The sequence below is a fragment of the Mastomys coucha genome, unplaced genomic scaffold (genome assembly GCF_008632895.1).
Source record: "Mastomys coucha isolate ucsf_1 unplaced genomic scaffold, UCSF_Mcou_1 pScaffold1, whole genome shotgun sequence".
In the NCBI taxonomy this organism is placed as follows: Eukaryota; Metazoa; Chordata; class Mammalia; order Rodentia; family Muridae; genus Mastomys; species Mastomys coucha.
In genome coordinates, this window is record NW_022196891.1 from 67,385,950 (window position 1) to 67,391,949 (window position 6,000).

Sequence of the window (6,000 nt, forward strand, 5' to 3'; positions counted from 1 at the left end):
TTTTTAATTTATTTATTATAAATAAGTATACTGTAGCTGTCTTCAGACACACCAGAAGAGGACGTCAGATCTCATTACAGGTGGTTCTGAGCCACCATGTGGTTGCTGCGATTTGAACTCAGGACCATTGGAAAAGCAATCAGTGCTCTTACTTGCTGAGCCATCTCACCAGCCCCTTGTACAAGTTCTTAACTAGTCATAAAATAGAGAACACTATGAGGAGACAAGTTACTGGGCTGTGAGGATCTGATAAGATAATAAGTTACTGGGCTGTGAGGATCTGATAAGATAATAAATTAAGTATTGTATATTATATATAGAATATAATATATAGTATTATGTAATATACAATCCATATTATATATTATACTATAGTAATATAATGTGGATTATATATTTTACTATATAATATGGATTATATATTATAATATATAATACATATAACAAAATGTATTAAGTGCTCACAATGTGCCAGGCAACCCTTTAAAAACCTCCCTTTTATCCCTTCATATGACGCACACAGGATTTTGTTACTCAGACATCCCTGTGGTGTAGGAGGAACTAATGTACAAGATACCAATCTACCCAGCTCTATGCCTTATGGAGCTAGAATGTGTGTGTGCACACGTATGCTTTGCTAACAGGAAAGTGTGTCTACATGGTGAATAGAAAAGATAAGTAAATTGCCCTTGGGAAATCCTTCTTAGCCTTTCAGAGATACCTGTTATCCGCATGGAAGCTCATTTCCTTTCCCATCCTTTCCACTCCTGAGACCCAACACTCACTGTCTCTTTTCCCAAGCTCTCCTCCTAGAGAATGGGCAGCGAATCAAGAAAGAATTTCATATTGACTGTTTGCTGACTGCTGTGTGGGGTTGAGTACAGAAGAAGTTGGGGCTGACGGTGAGAATAAGGCTCCTTTGCGCCTTTGTTTAGAACAATGCCGCGTATAGTATGTGACAGTTTAAAGAGTGCCTTCGCAGACATGACTTCATCCGATCCTCAGACAGCCTCAATATGTACTCAGTGCAGATATTAATATCCTCATGTTACAAAAGAGGAAAGGGGGGCCTGGGAAGCAGGAGCTCATTTGAAGGTTTGGGCCAGGGAATGGGCAGCATCTGAGTTTATGTCCAGTCTAGTTCTTATGAGGTTCAATATTCCCCCTGCCCATTGGGTGTCAATGGCAAGCCTTCCCGGACCCTCTAGGCCAGACGGTACCTGATTCTAATGGACACACCAGTTGCTTTCCCTGCCTTCTGCTCTTTCTTTTCTCTCCCAGCCAATCTCCAGAGACGAAGGGTGAAATAAAATAAAACCAGGAGACTCAGAACCTTAACTTGACTGTGGGTTCCTGAACAAAATGGTGGTTGCAAAAAGTGTTGGAACAGCTTGCTTTGCAGCCTTATCCTAAAAAAAAATGTGGTCTTCCTTCTGGCTATAGGGCTGGAGCACTGCACTATCCTTGGCTAAGAGACCAGCCTATTTTAAAATGTTGTCAGAGAACAACATTTTTCAACAGCTTGGCTGTTGACCAACACTCATGGTCGGCTTTATGTGTATCCCGATTTCCTTCCCTTCTGACATTTGTACCTTATCCTGCACTCAGCGACACCTACCTCCCAGCATCTCACACATTTATCTGTCACAGCAAAATAGAGTCTGAGGGACAGTCTTCCTGACTCCGTCACAGTCTGGCGCACTCGTTGCATACACAACCATAGCCCTCTTGGTGAAGTGTGAAGACCTTTAGCTGCCTCTCTTCCTGGGTGGGGTTTCCAAGTGTGTTGGGGGAGGAACAACAGTCTCTACTGATCGACTTGGATGCAAGTCTGTAAGGTCAAAATTATTTTTACTTTTTTGAGGCTTACCTTTAGAGATCTGCATGGCTCTCCTCGTCTAGGTCCTAAGGGCACTGGGATGCATGCAGGGATAGTATCTGTGATTGTCACTTGGATGGGGGAGCTTCTAAATAAGTATTAAAAACCATGTTGTGGGCAGTGGTGGCGCACGCCTTTAAACCCAGCATGTGGGAGGCAGAGGCAAGTGGATTTCTGAGTTCAAGGTCAGCCTGGTCTACAGAGTGAGTTCCAGGACAGCCAGGGCTACACAGCGAAACCCTGTCTCTGGAAAAAAAAAAAAAAAAGAACAAGTGATAAAAACCATGTTGTTCTCTACAGCATCTCAATTCAAAGATTTTTATACCATCCTCCTCTTTGCAGGTCAGTCCATCCCGTTGTCCAGAGCTACACCCAAACACCACCTCTTTGCTTCTACTATACAATGTTCTTCGCAGCAGAAAAGAATTTATAGCATTGATGTTAATTTCCTGTGTGCAAATCCAGTGTGGAATGATCAACAGCACTCAAATTCCTAGTCAGTTCCTGGCCCTATGCTTCTAGAAAGACTCAGACATTGCACTTACAGATGGAGTCTGTATTCTCCAAGACCCTTCGTGTCCAAGACAGAACCTAGTTGCACAGAATGCTTTCTTTTGAACCACTGAAGAGATTTGGTGCTAACAAAGTAAATAGGAAAAACCAGCAAGGTATACCCCCGGGGCCAGTGAGGAATTGTGGGAGTGGCTTGGGGCAGGGGTATGATCTTGGGGCATCTTGTTGTCAACTTGACTACATCTGGAATCGACTTAAACCAACGCACTTGGGCACACCTGTGAAGGATTTTTCCTGATTGTATTATTAAAGTTCAGATGGCCCACCCTAAATCTGGGCCACACGTTCTGGTGGCAGACTACCCAGGGACAGGGAAGAAGGAAGCCCTTGCTCTTTGCCCACTTGCCATCAACTTTGCTGGCAACTTCCTTCATCCTGCTGCTGAGGCGTACCTTCGCTGTTATTAGGACCTACTTCTCTGGGGTTCCAATGACCAAAGACCAGCTGAGCATTCAGCCTTGTGGATTGAACAGCTCATGGATTCTTGGCCTTTGCATGGAGAGTTAGCCACTGTTAGACCAACTGGGCCACAGCCTGAAAGCTACTCTAACTAATCCAGGGTCATTATATCTGTTGCCTTTCTATAGAGAAGCCTGACTAATAGAAGAGGAATGGAGTCTGGAGACAGTCATCCCGTGGGGTGTCCGCAGCACTGGAGAGCCCTGAGCGCTCACATTGTTGCTGAGTCAATGGACAGCCTTCATTTCTTCAATGGATTGAAGATTAGAGGGAGAGTTAAATTGTTCATGGGGAAATCTGGGGCTTTCTTGAGAGATCTAAGGGAGATGAAAGGTAGGAGGGTATGCCCTGAGTCTTCAGCCCCCATGCTCACTGAAACTGCAGCCCCTGGATCCTTCTCTGGAGGCTCAGTTCTTCTCTCTCCCCCATTTCTTTTTAGAATCAATCTGAAACAAACACTGATATCGAAATCTGGTCTTGACTCAAACTCCAAGTTTCATCATCATTACTAAGATTGATGCCTGAGTGTCTTCTCAGTGTACAGTGACGCTTTTCTCGATCTCGTGCAGGGCATGGACCACTCGAATCTATGCCCACAGTAGGGAATCTCTGCTTCCAGGGTCATAACTGAAGAGACCATGAATTGAAATCTAAACTAAGCTGTTCTTTGGATGTTGTTTTATAATAACTTGAAAATGAAGCAGAGAAAAAAAAAATCCTACACAGTACTCATTTTCAAAGAGGAGAGATCAACCCTAAATCCATAGGCAGAAATATTCTCTGCATCATCTAGACTATGGGGTCACACAGAGGAAGGAAATCCCCAGGAGAAGGGATGAAGTAACCTGCAAGGAAAGGATACTAGTTAGCAAAGATTCTGGTGGTTTTCCAGTTCTCAATCCTACCCTCTTCCCAAGATGGAGCTGCAGGCTTGCCCAAGGATCCATGCAATACTGAATCCTTAGAACACAGTATACTCCCCTTTACTACTTAAACTGTGACAAGTGAACTTTATATAATGTGCAATCAGACTCCTTCCAAATCTCTCCTCTGGTATGTTTCCTAACATCCAATGAGAATGAAGGTAGATGTCCGTCTCTATCCCAATTAAGGAAGATAGGTAGAAGACTCGTGCTGCTGCTCCTGGTAAGTCTTTGGCTACCTGTTGCCTAGACTCCTGAATGCTTTTCTTTCGAGTTCACTCTACTTCTGGATTACCCGGAATGTATAAAGAGATGCATCCAGAGTGCTACTCACTCAGGGGACAAAAGTTCATCCCCAGAACCCATGTTGGGTGGCTCAGAATCACCTATAACTCCAGCTCCAGAGGCTCCAATGCTCTCTTCTGGCCTCCATGGGACAGACACACACACGCGCGCACACACACACACACACACACACACACACACACACACACAGAGGTGGGGGGAGAAGGGGGCAGGCAGACAGACAGACAGATAGACACACATGCAGAAATAATAAAAATAACAAATATTTTAAAGAAATTCAACTGGAGGATGGGGAGCTGGAGAGATGGCTCTGTGTTTTAAAGCACTGCCTGCTCTTCCAGAGGACCCAGGTTCGGTTCCCAGTCCTCCACATGGCAGCTCACAAACATCTGGAACTCCAGTTCTAGATTATCCAATGCCCTCTTGTGACCTCTGTGACCAACGAACATCAAACAAATGCTATGTAAATATATGTACAGGCCAAACACCCATACACATTGCACACACACACACACAAAAAAAAAAAAATTAGTAAGAAAAAAACAAACACCACCCTCCCCACCCTGAATATTTCAACAGAAATTGAAAAGCGTCATTATGAAGAATTGGTCACACAGCTCTTGGAAGGCTAGCTGGGAGAAAGACTAACTTAGCTACCACCCTAAGCCTTGGAGAACAAAAGTGGACAGATTAGAATGAAGCGCTGGGAGGAGGGGACACTGAGAAATTAGAGCTTGACATTTGAGGCAGTTCACACATGGTCTCTTCTGGCACCATGAGTTGGCACATTGAGGTTCTGCAAATAGGAAAGGAGCTGGAGCAGACTGCCACAGTGGTGTGAAATGCCACTGCTGGGGGAAGGTGCCACATCTGGAGCAGTGACGTTAATATCAAGGAAGAGAAAAATGACTTCTTTCTTGTCTTTTGCTGCTTTTTGGCTGTGCCTCTTGCCTCCTGTGGTCAAAACCTAAGAGGAAGTCCATAAAGAGAGAACCCCTGAGTCTGGTTTGCAAAGTCCCAGCTCTGTCACCACAGAACAGAGTACAGAAGAACAGGTTTAAAGCCGAGACAACAGGCAAAACACCACTACTCTTTTTGTCAACTTGAACACGCCTTCCCCACTACTCTTTTTGTCAACTTGAACACGCCTTCTCCAGCCCTTACCCAGATTTCCACCATATAAGACCTCCTTCCTTACAGACTACGCTTTTTTCTATGCTCACCAAGCCTTCTGATGACTGCTGCTAGAACAGTGTTTCAGACACCAGGTCCTCTCACAAAGTATTCATAAGCCACAGGCCATCCAGGGAGCTCTAGCTTGCTCCAACTAATCAGATTGAACTGGCTGGTTTTGTGTGTCAACTTAACACAAGCTAGAGTCATCCCAGAGAAAGGAGCCTCGGTTGAGGAAATGCCTCCATGAGATCCAGCTGTAAAGCACTTTCACAATTAGTGATCAAGGGAGAAGGGCCCAGCCCATTGTGGGTGGTGCCATCCTGGGCTGGTGATCCTGCCTGGGTTCTATAAGAAAGCAGACTGAGCAATCCATATGAAGCAAGCCAGTAGGGATCACCCCTCCATGGCCTCTGCATCAGCTCCTGCCTCCAGGTTCCTACCCTGCTTAAGTTCCTGTCCGAACTTCCTTTGGTAATGAACAGTGATGTGGAAGTATGAGCCAAATAAACCCTTTCCTCCCAACTTTCTTTTGGTTGATGTGTTTTTGCCATGGCAATAGAAACCCTAACTAAGCCACAGATTATACCAAAGGCCAGTTGATATTTCTCAAACATTAACTGTCCTAACCCAAAAAGTACTAGAAGATATTTTCCAAAACAATTACACAATTCAAGTATCTCTGAC